Below are 16,348 nucleotides of genomic sequence, written 5' to 3' on the forward strand. Positions count from 1 at the left end.
AAATTCTTTTCTTTTTCCAAAGCAAGCATTGGTTTTATTTGTCTGGGCATAAAGTCAGCTAAGAATTTTTTTATCAAAATCGAAATGGTCACCGGACACGGTTCTTTTGAACTTATCTGAAAACGCCCTCTGACTTTGGCAAACCATTCCAAGCTCCCGGTTGTCTTCGACCTGTCGTATGATGGATTCCCGGTCGGCTGGGGGGGGGGGGGGAGGGGGGGGGGGAGGGGGGGGGGGCCTCGGAAGGGCCGCGACGCCACGGGGATCCCGTCGCGTAGCTCGATGGCATGCTGGGCGTGTGGGTGTGGGCAGGTGCCCGCTTTTTCCTCCACCGTCGTAAAAGCAACGTGGTGTTTTGTAAGGATTTCAAAGAGCCTTTCGCGTTGTTCCGGCGAAGCGTCTTGGGTAACACTGTCCACAGCTGTGTGGAATTGTTGCTTTAATGCTGCTTCAGTATCATTTCCTGCTGACTCCAATTTCAGAGAAATGGCGAGGCATTTGGCTTGGGGCAGTTTCTCATCAAAGTTTGGCCAGGTGCCCGTCCCTTTCGCGCCGAAGGGCAAAGGGACCTGCGCCGACCCGCATAAAGCGTTCTTGTGGCGACGCGTCTAGGCGTCTCCTCCGCGTTTTGCGCAGTGTAGTCAAACTCTCCTTTATAAACAGGGTTACAAAGAAATCCGTAAAAAGCTCAAAGCACCACGTCGCCCGCTATGTTACCTCGATCTGTAAGGTTAGAGAAATGTCAGAGTGTTGATATGTGTTTGTAAACCAGGTTTTTGTTTTGCAATCTCGAAAACATATTTTACGTTTACCAAATTGCTGTCGAGTTCCAACAGCTGGAGAGTCACAATATTTTATTAAAGCATTTGTTTAATTTTACTATTCACAAGTGTGGTCTAATTTTTCGGCCTCGGTTTTTAATCGCTAGTTCAAAAGAGATACGTCGATTCCGAGCAAAACGCGCTGACTTAGTGAATGCACAAATTGAATTCCATCATCGGTGTCCATGTAGGGTCCGAAGCCAAGCCACCTTTTTAGAAATAACTGCTGCTCCTGAAGAAAGCCTAAATCGGAATGTATTGGTATGAAAATGTAAAGGGCCACAAGGAGGGATGGGAAACCACGCATCTTTGTGCAAGCTTAAGAGGGAAAGGTAAGTTGCAGATAAGCCACAACGTGTACAAAGAGGACGGTGGGGGAACAAGCACTCACAGGCCACTGCATCCAGGAAACAGAAACAATCTTCCCTTCACGGGAGGCAATGGCGTATTTCGCTCGAGCGCCCAATCACGCGTTTGTATCCCCAAAACTTTGGAACCAGAGGTCTCTCGGCTCTACGCATGCGCAGACGATATTTTCTAAAACGCTGTACGGCATGTGCTCACATGGAATGTTCCAAGTAGCGTTTCTGATCGATACAATACGTTGAGTTTGCTACCGTGTTAATTATATTTTTTTCTTATCTCAATTGGTTCGTCGTCGATGTGAGTCTACGTTCAAATTCGAGACTGCAGTCGGTGTGAGCACCGTAAAAACTTAATGCGCTGAAAAACGTATACACAAGGAAAGAGTAGGGTACCTTGTCTCAGGACCTCATTAAGAAACGAATGAACAAAAAAGGTCATCGTTTATTTTAAAATATTTTCACTTGTTGGATATCTTGAACCGGGAGACGTCGTGACATGTTTATACAATGTCTAAACTCATACTATAATCTAGACAATATGCTTCCAAATCTATTGGGAGCCTTTGCAGACGGAGCGATGCTGCCGCAAAAGGGTGGACGCTCCCCTTTGTGATTATTTTGACGGAGCTCATAGCCCTACGAAAGCCAAGTGAGAGAAAAAGGTAGAGATTGGGGTGATGGATCCTACGAGCATCGATATGGACTAACTATAACTAGACACAGTAACGAAATTCGCCTTTTTCTTGAAACACACAGCAGCTTTCCATTTACGTCACGGCTAGAAAAATTCAATTAGGTGTTCCGGACTTCGAAAGGATTCGCCATTGTCGAGGCGGTTGCTATGCGTCGCGCGCACGCACGCACGGGGAGGCTGGCCTTGGGTAACCTGGGGTATCTGGCAGTCGGCCAAGCAAGCCAGCGCTCGCGCAGGGGGAGAGGCAGCAAGCGGACTACGGAAGAATCCATTACAAGTACCGAATTACTTGTAATCTATTACTTTTTCAAATACTTTTTCAACTGGCGCATAACATTTTCGCGGAAGTAATTTTTAACGCAATCCGTTAGAAAATGTTTGTAGCAAATTACTTTTGTTACGTGTGTGGTCACGGACACGCTGACTTCCGGTGGCTCCGGGAGAACATTTCTCCGCTCGACTCGATCGCCTCCGGATATGCTTGGGTTGTAATTCAATTATGGTAATTAAATTACTGTAACTTAGTTACTTTAAGGTAATTTGTAATTCTAATTAGTTACCTTCGGCTAAAAAAATTGTAATTGTGATTTAATTACTTTCTGCCGTCAAAAATTGCAAAATTTCAGGCACAATTAGAATTACTTTTTAAGACTTTGCGGCGCCGACGGAACCTCTCTGAAAGCTTTAGCGCTCGCACAAGCGGCCTAGCTCTCTCTGATACACTCGCACACAGACACGTATTCACACACACGTAAAACACAACTAGCGTCGCATGGTTTGTTGTTTTGTTGCTTGCACTACGGGCTGAGAGACAATCCTCAATAGAGCCTACCCAACGAGGCCGTCTAGCGCCGTGTGCGGTGCGAGCAGAAAACAATAGCGTAAACATGCCAAAATATTGAAAGAAAAATATGTAGCTTCAGATTTCAGACGAGGTTTGAATTTTAATTGTCTATAAAGTTTTTTTTTACTTTCTTTTTTGCATTTTTTTACATCCCTCTTCTAGTACTGTCACATACTTCTCTCTTTGTGTTATTTTCAAGTTTATTTCCTCTTGGTTTTACGTCAAATATTATTACCATAAGAAATTTGGAAACTGACCTCGCAGCTGTGAATATTTCATCAATGATTCGCGAGCACCGATTCGGTTCTTATATATTTCTGAGCCATTATAGGTTCAACTCGATGTAATTAAATTGCAATAACTTGATGTTTGTATCTGAATGCGGTCGTATTAGCGCGCGTGGATTTTAGTTCTATATATTGACACTTGTGAAATATTCATATGCGACTAATTGTCGCATTTTCATTTGCCTAGTTAACAAAAGTCTGTCAATCCGATTCTTTACAAGGGAGCTGTTAAGGGCTAGTTTCCCCAGTATCGTCTCCGTGGGAGAACAAATGACAACACGAAACTCCGGACAGCTACCGCCATCTATGAGCGACGGCGGCAACCACAAAACCGGCTTGTCGGTTGTCTGGTTGCCGCTGTCGATCATATATGGCGCCAACCTTTCCAGCCTTCCTACTTTGGCTTGCCGACTAGCGGCCGGATATTAATTCATTCCCCCAATAGTACAGATTCGCAGGCCTTCCTTCTTCATCCAAGTGGAAGGGCTGAGAGTTTGCTTGTAAGCAGCGAGAACTATTGTTGCGCCAATACGCGAGACCACGGGCGTGTGCTGATCCGCTCTTTTCTACAGATCTGGCGTTTCTTAGGATATGAACTAATTTATCAAAAAAATTTATAAATGTAAGAACGCAGTGCTTAATTGCACAGAATTGTCGAGTTATATCATGAATGTAACCAACTTCAGAAAAGGATAGTAAAATACGTGACTTTTATGTAGCGGTGCTAAATCCTCCTAAAACATTCGGGTAACCCGACTAAAAAAAAACATTTGAAATTCAAACGTAGATTCGATAAGCGCCAGAAAACAAGGACAACAGAAGGAATAGACGAAACAATGCGCTACTTTCAACTGAATTCTTATTCGGAAAAACAAACATATATATACACAATCAAGTAACCATTTGCCTGTAATCAAACTTCTCGCGAGATTAATTGAAATTCCTTATCTGATAAAAGGAGTGATGAAGTGCTGATACATGCATCGCCCTTCACCCCAATTTTCAAAGCCCCGAAAATTTCTCTTTTTCTTCTTGTCTTATATCGTCCCAAAATGTGTGTTTCATCGAGTGCAGGAGAACATGGGCACCGATCACAATGAACGTCCAAGTTTCCCGAGGGTGACCGCCTAACAGAACGGTCATGCTCCCTGGACCTCTCGTTCACGCACCTCCCCGTCTGCCCTATATACGTTCTCCCGCATGACGTTGGTATCTCGAAAACCACCGCTGTTTCGCAATCTACATATTTGTTGGCATGCTTTTTTGTTTATGCTTCCGCCTTGCGTGACTTGTTATTCACCCTTGGACATAATCTGGATAACTTCGACGGGGCTGTAAACACTACAGGAACGCCGAAACGTCCGGCTATCTTTTGAGATTGTGGGACAATCTGTGAATGTACGGCAAAACCACCACTTTCTGTTTATTCTGCGTGATGCGTTCCGATTCACTTTCTCTTTTTTTCAACTTTGAGACGAGGCTTTCGGCAATTTCCACAAGATGTCCTTCTGAATACCCCGCGTTTTGTAGGCGGCAGACTTGGGCGAGGAAGCTTGAACCAACAACGTGTTCACATGATTTTTCTAGCGCTGCGAGCATCAATGAAGTTGCCATTCCTCTCTTTACCAGCTTCGAAAGTGCAGAATCGAAGGGAAGCACAGCTCTTTTTGATCTTCGCTCATAATTCCAGCAGACATGATTTTCCTCAAACTTCAAATTTAAATCCAAAAACTGGAGGTGCCGATTTTTCATTTCTTCATGCGTGAAAGTCAACCCATTGACATTATTCGAGAACATTTCTAACACGCGTTTTATGGACTCTTCATTTACACTCATAAGCCGATTCACTAAAACCAAGAATCGTCCACATACCTGAAGATTCTAAAGCCCCCAGTTTCCACTAACTCCCTGCTGATCCCTCTGTCACATTCCGCCAAAAATATGTCACACAAGAGCGGGGAAACCCGGGACCAAATATATATCCCTCGTTTTTGTACAAAGAACTCATTGCTAAATGAAACCACCGTAGACTCAAGGTACAAGGCAAGCAATTCACAGAAAGACTCAACACTTGTTCCACATGAACTCCTAAACGCGGTTCCTCCCGAACTCTCAATGCACTATTTTACAGTGGGAAATAGTAGTTCGTGCGGAATGGAGTAGAAGAGATCTTCTACGTCGATGGACAAGGCAGGAATATAGCCGAACCCTCTTTCCCTCAGATGTTCTATGACCTCCTGTGAGTTCCGGACAAAGAAGGAATCCCTGAGCACAAGGCCTGACAAATGTAGGCTGTGAAAACCAGTCCCCTCCTTCTGCCATGATACACTCTCTGTCACTATGGTCCTGAGCGGGCACTCGACTTTGTGGGTCCTAGCTGTAAAAAACACATCTAAATTCAGCTTTTTTGAAACCCTTCACTCCCCTGGCCAAGTAGGATAGTTTCAGCCGTTCACACATCTCCACTGCCTTTTTCTTGATCTTTTCAAGAGAGACATCCACTTGCCTGAAGTTCTTTGTGATGGCTTTCGATGACTTCTCATCGTAGAGTCCCTGAGGGAGTACCACGAACCCCCCCCCCCCCCCTTCTTTGTCACCCGTGAGAAGTTTCAGGTTGTTCTCCTGAAGATACGACACGACGCGGCTGATCCTCGGTTCACTTCTCTGCACTGTCGTCCGGAGCCGGAGTGCGTCCACCGCTTCGGAGAGACACCTTTTTTTTTTCTTCTCGCACAACGTGATCTGCAAGACTCCTAACAAGGGCAATCTCCTCGATGGGATTCAGTCTTGGTTGCGTGCCAATGTTCAATTTGAGACAATGTTCAAATACCTTCTTCACCTCAGGTGGAACTGTGGCATCCCCCAGCAGCATGAGCTCGCATGGGGCAGGAGCGCACTGTTTCTTCTTTTTGGGGAGCGTGATCCTAAACCTTTCCCCCAGGAAATTCCCCGTCTGGAAGGCCAACCGGAGGGGTTCCTCGTACATCCTTTCGGACGCTCTTTTGCTGGAACTCGTGCGAAAACACCACACCTTCAAGGAGTCTCTGAGTCTGCTTACTTGCTTCCACATATCTGTTCTTAGAATCCTGCACACCCTCTTGTCATGCCTGGGCGAAGGGGGAAACTTCCAAAGAGCGCGTTCACTTCCTGCGGACAGCATTTAACGCGCAAGGCGTACGTGTACTGATGAGCACGATAGTTACAAACTGCGATGCAGTTTACCAAGAAAACCCTTAAAACGGGAGCGTTGTTAGTCGACACAATAGAGCCCGATGTAGAGGAAATAAATTGTAGAAGAATCTGGAGTTGGGCAAGTTGGTACATCTTAGATTTGAAAAGCGCCAGAAAACAAGGACAACAGAAGAAATAGACGAAACTATGCACTACTTTCAACTGAATTTTTATTCGAAAAAACAAGCACAATCAAGCAACCATTTGCTTGTAATCAAACTTCTCGTGAGATGAATTGAAATTCATTATCTGATAAAAGGAGTGAGGAAGTGCTGAAACATGCATCGCCCTTAACCCTGATTTTAAAAGCCTTGAAGTTTTCTCTTTCTGGTCTTGTTTTATATCGTCCCAAAATCTGCGTTTCATCGAGTGCAGGAGAACATAGGCACCGATCACAATGAACGGCCAAGTTTCCCCAGGGTGACCGCCTAACAGAAAAGTCATGCTTCCTGGCCCTCTCGTTGACGCACCTTCCCGTCTGCCCTATAGACGTTCTCCCGCATGACGTTGGTATCTTGTGAACTACCGCTGTTTCGCATTCTACATATTTCTTGGCATGCTTTTTCGTGCATGCTTCCGCCTTGCGTGACTTGTTATTCACCCATGGATATATTGTGGATAACTTCGACGGGCTGTAAACACTACAGGAACGCCGAAATGTCCGGCTATCTTTTTGAGAGTTTGGGACAATCTGGGAATGTACGGCGAAACCGCCACTTTCTGTTTATACTGCGTGATGCCCTCCGATTCACTTTTTTTTTTTTTTTTCAAGTTTGACACGAGGCTTTCGGCGATTTCCACAACATGTCCTTCTGAATACCCCGCGTTTTGTAGGCGGCAGACTTGGGTGAGAAAGCTTGAACCAACAACGTGTTCACGTGATTTTTCTAGCGCTGCGAGCATCAATGAAGTTGCCACTCCTCTCTTTACCAGCTTCGAGTGTGCAGAATCGAAGGGAAGCACACCTCTTTTTGATCTTGGCTCAAAATTCCAGCAGACGTGATTTTCCTCAAACTTAAAATTTAAATCCAAAAACTAGAGGTGCCCATTTTTCATTTCTTCATGCTTGAAACTCAACCCATTGGCATTATTCGAGAACACTTCTAACATGCGTTTTATGGACTCTTCATTCGCACTCATGGGCCGATTCACTAAAACCAAGAAATCGTCCAGATACCTGAAGATTCTAAAGCCCCATGGTTCCACTAACTCCCTGCTGATCCCTCTGTCACACTCCGCCCAAAATATGTCACACAAGACCGCGGGGTATTCAGAAGGACATCTTGCGGAAATCGCCGAAAGCCTCGTGTCAAAGTTGGAAAAAAAGAGAAAGTGAATCGGAAGGCATCACGCAGAATAAACAGAAAGTGGCGGTTTTGCAGTGCATTCACAGATTGTCCCACAATCTCAAAAAGATAGCCGGACGTTTCGGCGTTCCTATAGTGTTTACAGCCCCGTCGAAGTTATCAAGATTATGCCCAAGGGTGAATAACAAGTCACGCAAGGCGAAAGCATGCACAAAAAGGCATCCCTACTGAAAAAAACCATTTGGCGCCTATATGAAAATAAACGGGTCCATACAGGTAACAGCTTAACCATACCGGTCACCAGTTTGTTAAAGGGGTCGCCCGTATGGCTCAAAGGGGTCCCCCGTATGAGCCATAACGGTCACCTATTTGGACAAACAGGTCACTCCTTTGGCAAACGGGTCGCTCGTCTGGGCAAATGGGCGACTCGTTTGGGCAAAGTTGTCGCACGTTTGCTCAAACCGGTAACCATGTTGCAAACTGCACCGGTTTAATCAAACGGCTCTCCGGAGCCCGTTTGATATTGAACGTACAGATCGGCGGCGTGGGCACGCCTAGCGTTTCAGCAGTGGCAGCCAATGTTTCCGGAAGGCTGAGTGCGCCGGTTCATCGATTTCAGATCGTCCGCGCAATGCAAGTAATTATATTTATATTGCAATTGCGCTGATGTTCGCTTATACTGCAACTAAAACTAACACCTTTTTTTTGTTGTTGTTTTACGTAAACGCGGCGTTGGTGAGCCAATATTTTTTACATAACTTTAGAACTTTGTCCATCTTTGTTGCCTCAATTTACTTATTCAGCTCGAATCTCTCTCGCAGAAGACGCGACCTCGTGAAAGAATGTACGTCTAGACTCCGTTTCACTTTAATTCAAGACGCAGCGAAGGTAGCACGCGTACACGTGGCTGCATGAACATCGAGCATTGCGAGAGCACGCCCGCCGTTGCAGTAGTCAAACTACGAGCTCGCGCTAAGTACTTTCTTCGCTCGGGCGCAAGCCGAGCTTCTGGCCGCCCCGCCGCCATTTCCAAGGTTCAAACGTGCTAAAATGCCCGCGCGCGCGCGATTTTTTTTTTTTTTTTTTTTTTTTTTGAGTTTACAAAAATTCATCTCTCTGGAATGCCTGGGAAGAGGGGCTGTCCCTGCGGTCCTCGCCCCCTCACTCCTCTCTTGTCACCCGTCACGTGACCCGCACCCCCGCGCGAGCTACACGCTGATAAGCATCGAGGTCCGGAAGGGTGCGCCTAGCAGCCGCTTTTTTTTTTTGTCTGCTTGTTGTCAGTTCCAGCTCGAACTTCGCGCGTCCACCTGCTTCGATCTGTCGCCTAACCCTGCGGTCTTATTAGAATGTCTCTCGACAACGTATTGGACGTGCACCAAAGCTATCAGTGTTCGAAAAGTCCTACGTCTATATCGGCAACAAGCGATTCTTCAAAGAAGTCGGGAACTCTTGCGGTTTGGTTGGGTTCGGCAACTGGCAGCTTGTGCGCCACGTCGTGTTGAAACTTCCAAGAAGCCGTTCCCTCTCATTTGTGTTTGTGTGGTTGTCCTGCTTTGACCGTGTCGACAAATATCACGGATTACATCTTTCAAGTCCGCTATTTTTATGGTAAGTGCACTGCAACCTACTTCTTGGCAACGATTGACCGTTCTTCTACTCGTACTCTTCCAGATTATCTATATAATTATGCAGTCACTATTCTCGCGGCAGCCGGGCGAATAATTTCCCGAAAGTCTACTTTCATAGTGTATAATTACCTCGGTTTCTGTTTGGTTTGCTATCTTCTCAGTTGTATAAAAGCTTAGAGTGCCTCTCACATTTGACAGATCGCTTGCACGTTTGTACTTGTCTACAGAAGACGTAATAAACTTTGAGGAGAATTGAAAAGAATCTTTTGTGCCTGTTTTCCTGTTCATTTGCAAGCACCTACGTGAGCACATTTGTTCTACGTGTTTCCTCCATGTTATAAATAGGTTTACGAGTTTCGGAACGTCTTAAACAAGTTTCAGATAACCAACCTACCAGACGATCCCCGTTTAGGGCTAGCGCATAATTTCCCGATTCGAATGGCACGTTCAAACGTGTGGTCACGTGCAAGGTCGAACGGGCACCTGTATCAAATGGGTACCGTTTCGAGCGGGTACCGATTCAAACGGCTACCCGTATCCCATAATCACGTTTGATTCAAACGGGTCGACAAGTTTGCACCCGTTTGATATGCCAGTTTGCCACCCGTTTGAATTTCAAATGGTTTTTTTCAGTAGGGCTACGCGAGCGCATTTGTTCTACGTGTTTTCTCCATGTTATAAATACGTATATGAGTCTCGGGACGTCTTAAATAAGTTTAAAATAACCAACCTCCCAGACGATACCCATTTAGGGCTAGCGAATCCGAATAACACGTTCAAACGTGTGGTCACGTGCCAGGTCGAACGGGCACCCGTATCAAACGGGCACCTGTATCAAAAGGCCATCCGTATCAAATGGGTACCCCCGTACGAAAATGTAAGATATGGCCCTGATATATTTTATATACGTTCAGATATGATAATATAAGCAGTCAAATAGGGCTGTATTTCGCCAGATATGGGAGCTAATACGGCCGTATTTCGACATATAGGTGGGCAAATACTGCCAGATCCGGCCGTATAAGTGCGTAAATACGTCCATATATCACCATATACGCGTGCAAATATAGCGCCCCTGATAATGATATATGGGCCCGTTTCAGTGGTGCAAGCAACAAGTTATATGTACTCGCTAAGACACAAGTTGATTGATCCATTCGCGACTCCAGCAAAACGGACGCCGCCAAGCGGGAAAACCGGGAACCAGCCGGTCCAGGTCGCTCCGCGCCCCTCCCCGTCTCTGGTGGCTTTCGCGGAGACGTGTTGTCGGCGCGGTGGTGAACAATGTAATTTGACGAAGGTCCGAATATTTCTTACTTTCGCCTGAGTGATCATTAGTGTGGTGAAACCTCAGTAGATTGTTTTCTTCTATTACGTGTTTGAAAGCCCGTTTACTCCACAGCACACGGTCGCGTGCTTTCGATTTCTTGAATGGGGAGGAATCACGGAAAAACTTTTTGATTTCTTGTCTGTCTCGAATCACATTCAAAGTGACGACTGCTTGGTAACTGATACTGGAGGGAACATCAATGTTCCAGTCAAGTGAATGGGGAGGTGCGATAGCTGCTTTTCTTGAGTTTCGTAGTGTTCGGTTAGCTTCAAGTTTGAGCCACCCACGCCAGTCGGTGCGTTGGCTATTCATCTTGGCTGCTTTTCGCCGAAAAAGCCTCTGGACCACACTGAAGGAGTTGGGCTGATTTCACAATTTCTTGATTCAGGAAAACTTGCTCGCGGCAAATGATGAATGAGGGAAATTATCTGTTTTCAAAAGGCGGGAGACAAGTCTCGCAACGTTAGACGCTGTCACGGCATTTTGACCTATCGCGCCTCCAATATTTATATTACGAGGACGTCGAAGCAAGCAGCAATATACGTCTACATTGGTCAGGTTGACCGGCCATAAAAAAAATGCTAAATTTCTCCGTTCAGGATTCGAAGCAAAGTTCAATGCAGAGAGGTTCTGCGTGGATCTTCAATGAAGACTCTCTTCAGTTTGTCTGCGTGCTGCCGGCTATAGAACCATTTGGCTAAGTTTAAGTAGTATGTCTTCGTCTGTCAAATATACTTTTATTCAGCAGCTCACCTAATAGCTAGTCAACTAAGCTCATATTTCAACCCGAAGGATATACTAATATCGGTTTAGTGGGCCCCTCCCCCCCCCCCCCCCCCCCCCCATAGTACGTAATATAATGCATAACCCGCTCGGGCAAAATGACTTCTCGATTGCTACTAAAACCTGAATTGAAATACGAGTATCAGCTGCTTAGTGGGGCGCCGGCGGGTTAACATGGTCCTTGGCTCAAGAAGCGGTTGCTTAATTTTCGTAATTTTTCTGCAGCCTGTGTTGTTGGCCGAGCAGACGACTGGAGTTGTTTTGTAATGCGGATACGCACAAAAGCTCGATTTCGCGGACAGGTAAGTCGCATGGTCGAGGCATGCGAGTTAGCTGAAAAGTTACTCTCTGTGGAACAATTCTATAGTCATCGCCGCTTTCCTTAGATGATCAAAACTGATTAGTATATTACCGTCTCTCCGGAGCCCATAGTTTCGGTTTTGAACGAAATCTCCGAAACGAAAGTTTGACACGAAAAGAACAAAAATACACCGGCAAAACAAAACTATGCTTTGCAAGTTTATCTGCACCGGCTACACTTAACCGTCTCAGCTCAAATACCTATAAAATTGGGCATTAAACAAAAGAAATTCTGTTAAATTGAACGCGCCACCTGTTCAGGCGGCCCGGCCGAGCCCCCGCGACCTGGACTCAGCCGCCATGTTTGTTTGGTGGTGGCGCCCCCTATAGGTCGCTGGAGTCGCGAATATTGCATGAGTCTCATGTAATTGGTTAACTATTGTCAACATCCTGAAAGTGAAGTTATTCCAAGGTATTTGGACCAATTAATCAATTGCGCAATTTGAAGATTGAAAGATAAATGAAATTTGGTTGTATGTTTGATGTGTAACAATATGACGAAGTGCGATCGGAGCGTGAGTTAATCAAATAATGGATTTTAGTCGCAGCTCTTAGGCACCCGTTTCCGAGTTAAGCGGTGTTGGCGTCGCCATCGGTGTAACCGTCCCGCTAAATTTAGCGAGAAATTGAATTGGTATGTATGTCACGTGACGTCAATTTTCCCGCAAAATCTGGCAGGGAAACTATTTGTTTGTTTTTTTCATGTTTCCCCGCTAAATTGAGCGGGTAAACACGAACCGTTAGCTTGCTCAAGATGCAAGACGCTACTTCGCCGTCCCGAATCCTTTTCCCTTCGAACGGAAGCCGTTGCGCCCGGAGTACAATACGCAGCTCTTTCAAAACCGTTCGCGCAGCATCGCATCCGTTCGTTTGCGAGCGACGGCGATTCATCGTGTGTTGAAAGTCGGAAGATGTGCTGTCCGTGGTGTCTTTTATGTATAACTCGTTCGTAAAAAAATCTGAAACAGTGTACACGTGATTTTAAATTTATTGGTAGAAATATATATATATATATATAAAGTAATAAAGTCGCACTTCGAAACGTTGTTGGAGTTTAAAAGCATTTAGTGAGTCGAAGTTTCGGCCTGAGACAGGCCTTCTTCAAGTCTGGTTGCCAGAGTCGGTTACAGGGTTGTTTTCGGTATCCCCACCCGGGCCACGTCACCTGTCAGATCACGTGTAAAAATGCCCAAGTAAAAGAGCCCAAGTGAAAAAAACGCTGCTGTACTCCCCCCACTCCACGCACGGCCGCAGCAGACGCCGCCAGCCATCGGAGCAAACCAAAGGCCACGTCAGACTTCGTGACCCCAGGAACGTCACGTGCGGAAGGCGCAGTAACGTTCACATAGTTGGATCGGCCCAGATGGCCAGCAACGCACGCCGCGGAAAGACGCAAAGTCAACCAAAGCAAAAAAAAAAAAAGGGGGGGGGGGGGGGGGGGAACGTAACAAGCGCACACAGTAAATAACGCCAAACGCATAGAAAAAAACCCTACATAGAGAAAGAAAAGGTGAAATAAGCACACAGAGTAAATCAATGCCAACGCGCATAAACAAAACCTCTGCAATAAAAAAAAAAAAAGGCGTACGCATTAAGTTAGGCAAACGCTTCGCCGAAGAACAAAAACAAATATACTGCAAAAAAAAAAAAAAGAAAGCGTAAATATAACAGTGTTAACCACAGTCCCAGAACTTTCAACAAGCAGCAACAGGTGGAAGAAGCCTGTTGAAGGTCATGACCCGTTGACTCATCGACAGGTTATACAGAAAGGTACACGGAAAAATTAAAGGGTTGAACGAATGGGATTGAATTAGCTACAGTCACTCCGCTACAGGGGGATCAAGGTAGATTGCATGCATAGATGACATTATACCTGGATCTTCATTAATACCGGCCCGGATTGAATTGAATTTGTAAATAAGATACGATTCTCTCTGCTCGCGATCACGGTTGCTTTTGAAATTGGATTGTAAAAATGTAACGTCCAGTTTGTCGAACGTGTGTTTGGGTAAAGCCATATGTTTTGAAAGGGGGAGTTTGGGAAATGAATTTACATGCGCCCTGTGGTTGTTAAACCTCAATCGGAAAGGTGTGCTGGTTTGGCCCACGTACTGCTTTCCTCAGGTGCCACATGTGAGGAGGTATATTACATTACTTGTGCTGCAGTTTAAGTTTCCGTGGATTATGTAGGTGAAATTGGAATTCGTACTCTCTACCGTGGTTTTAGGTGTCACGTGTTGACAGACGTCGCAATTTGCTCTTCCACAAGGGCGACTGCCAGTGCTTTTAGTGTAGGTTGTCTTAGACCTAACTATGGCGTCCCTAAGATTGCGTGAGCGTCTGTAGACCACTCGGGGAACGGAGGGGATAATCCTTGCGAGGCGTTCACTTTGTTGTAAAATGTTAAAATGTTTTCTTAATATGGGTGCGACGTTCGGAGTCTTATTGTTGAAAGTTAGTACGAGGTTCGCCCGACGCTTCTCTGTCTGAGGGCTCCGCTCACTCAACAAGAGGCCACGATCAAGGACCTGTGCCTTATTGATTGCATCGTCTATGATTTTTTCCGCGTACTTCTGTTCTTTCAGGACTTGGCGTAATTGATCGGTGCTTGTTTTAAAACCGTCGTCGTTTGAACATATACGTTTAAACCTATGAGCCTGATTATAAGGTATGCTATTTTTGCAGTGCCGTGGGTGGCAGCTGTCGTAGTGCAAGTATTTCTGACGATCCGTAGGTTTTCGGTACAGTTGAGTGGCCAATTTAGAGTCATTAATTAGCACTCTTGTGTCTAGAAAGGTAATTTCAGATTTTGAGTAACTATGTGTAAAAGAAATGGAGGGGTGCGCATAATTAAAATCTCTAATGAACTCGAGAAGCTCTTCTTCCGAATGCGACCAGATAAGAAATATATCGTCAATGTATCTTTTATAGAAAAGTGGTTTGAGTGAACGCGTTGCCAAAAATTTATTTATTTATTTATTTATTTATCTCTTTATTTGTCGACATCATGCACAAAAAAAATAGTCGCGTTTTTTTTTTTCATTTAAAATTATATTGTGGTTTATACAGCGTAAAACATAGTATCTTGAAACTTGCATCGTTTTGAGTTCAAAAGCTAGACTTCACAGAGCTGTATGTTCACTCGGTATTGACAGCAGGGTAGACGCTACGCGTGTTTTAGGCAAATCGTGTCTCCGGTTAGGGTCACGTGGCTGCAGTCTAGAATCTGGTGACAAAGCAGGACATCGCACCTGCCTAGCGCCCAAGGCCACACATAGCACTCACAGCACTGTCAACCTTCGTTACTAGTGACACATCTCCTGGTTGTGGCCCCAAAAGATAAGCCTTTTGTTCGAAAAACCCCGTTTTGGCCGCTCCTTCGATCCTTTTCTCTCTCCCTAAGCTGAAAGCGGTGTAAATGGTGAGTGGTCACGTGGTTTGACGGATGACGCGTCAGCCGTTGCCGATCTCGGAATGCGTTTAGCCGGACCTAGTTTGGCGTGTGAATTGTCCCTCTGTGGCAGATGCGTATGTCTGCTTCTGCAAGCGATTTCTTCAAAGAAGCCCAAGAATTTTTTGTGATGCGTTTAGTGTTCGGTTCTACAAACGACAGCTTGTGTTACATCGTGTTGAATCTTCATGGGCACCTTCTCGTTTCTGTGTTCGAGTGGTGGTTTTGCCGTGACCGTGTCGAGGTCTCCCTCGTACAACACCTTTCAAGTCGCATCTCGTCAACGTAAGTGCGCTGCAACCTACTTCGTGACAATTGATCGTTTTTCCTAAATGTATTCTTCCGGATTACCTCTAGATTTAGGCCGTGTCTATCTCCTGGCAGCCTGGAGAATCATTGTGCAGAATGTTTCGGCATTGGTGCGATTGCGCTACAAGCAGAAAGTTTCGACATGCCGCCGACAAAGTTTTGACGTGTCGCCAAAAAACAACAGCAGCACAGACTCTTAATTACGCGTTCCAAAATTTGACGAGCGGCTTTACGAGTCGCTTGTAGAAAGATTGGTACGATTTTGCGAAATACTGGTAAACAATGCTAGGTCATCCGCGGACGTATCCCTCTCCGCCCGCTTGTACTTTCTCTAACTCGACGGACGCTCTGTCTCGCGGTTCATGCTGACGAAACGATCGTCGGGATACCGGGTAATTGCTACAGCCGAGCGCGGCACAGTGTACCATTGCTTGCGCTGTGGAGGTTCGAAGAGTCAACTACCAGCACGGTAAATACCGTTTTTTTTTTGTTTTTTTTTTTTGCAGATTTGTTTTAAAAGAAGCCGTGAACGCTACACTTATGCGGTTTGTGCGAGAGTGATACGCCCAGGGGGACGTTATGTAGTTTGCTAATTTTTACGATAAGTCGGCTAATTAAATAAAATTCATTAATTAACTTTTAATTAGTGAAAATAGACATATGGTTTCAATTAGAAACTTGCTGAGCGTCGTCCAAAACCCCTAAACCAGTAATTTTTAGAAACACTGAGCGCGTGTGAAGCGCAGTAGTGCGCTGAAGTTACCACTTGTGGACCAGGTACAAGGCTGGGGCTAGATAAGAGACAGAAAAATTGCGCGGGCGCCTTACCGAAACCGCTTGCCTTGTACCTGCTCCACGAGTGGTGGCTTTAGTGCGCTTCTCACGCGCTGAAAGACTTTCTGAAAATGACTGATTTAGGGATTTTGGACGACGCC

The sequence above is a fragment of the Ixodes scapularis genome, unplaced genomic scaffold (genome assembly GCF_016920785.2).
Source record: "Ixodes scapularis isolate PalLabHiFi unplaced genomic scaffold, ASM1692078v2 PGA_scaffold4__175_contigs__length_147842914, whole genome shotgun sequence".
NCBI lineage: Eukaryota > Metazoa > Arthropoda > Arachnida > Ixodida > Ixodidae > Ixodes > Ixodes scapularis.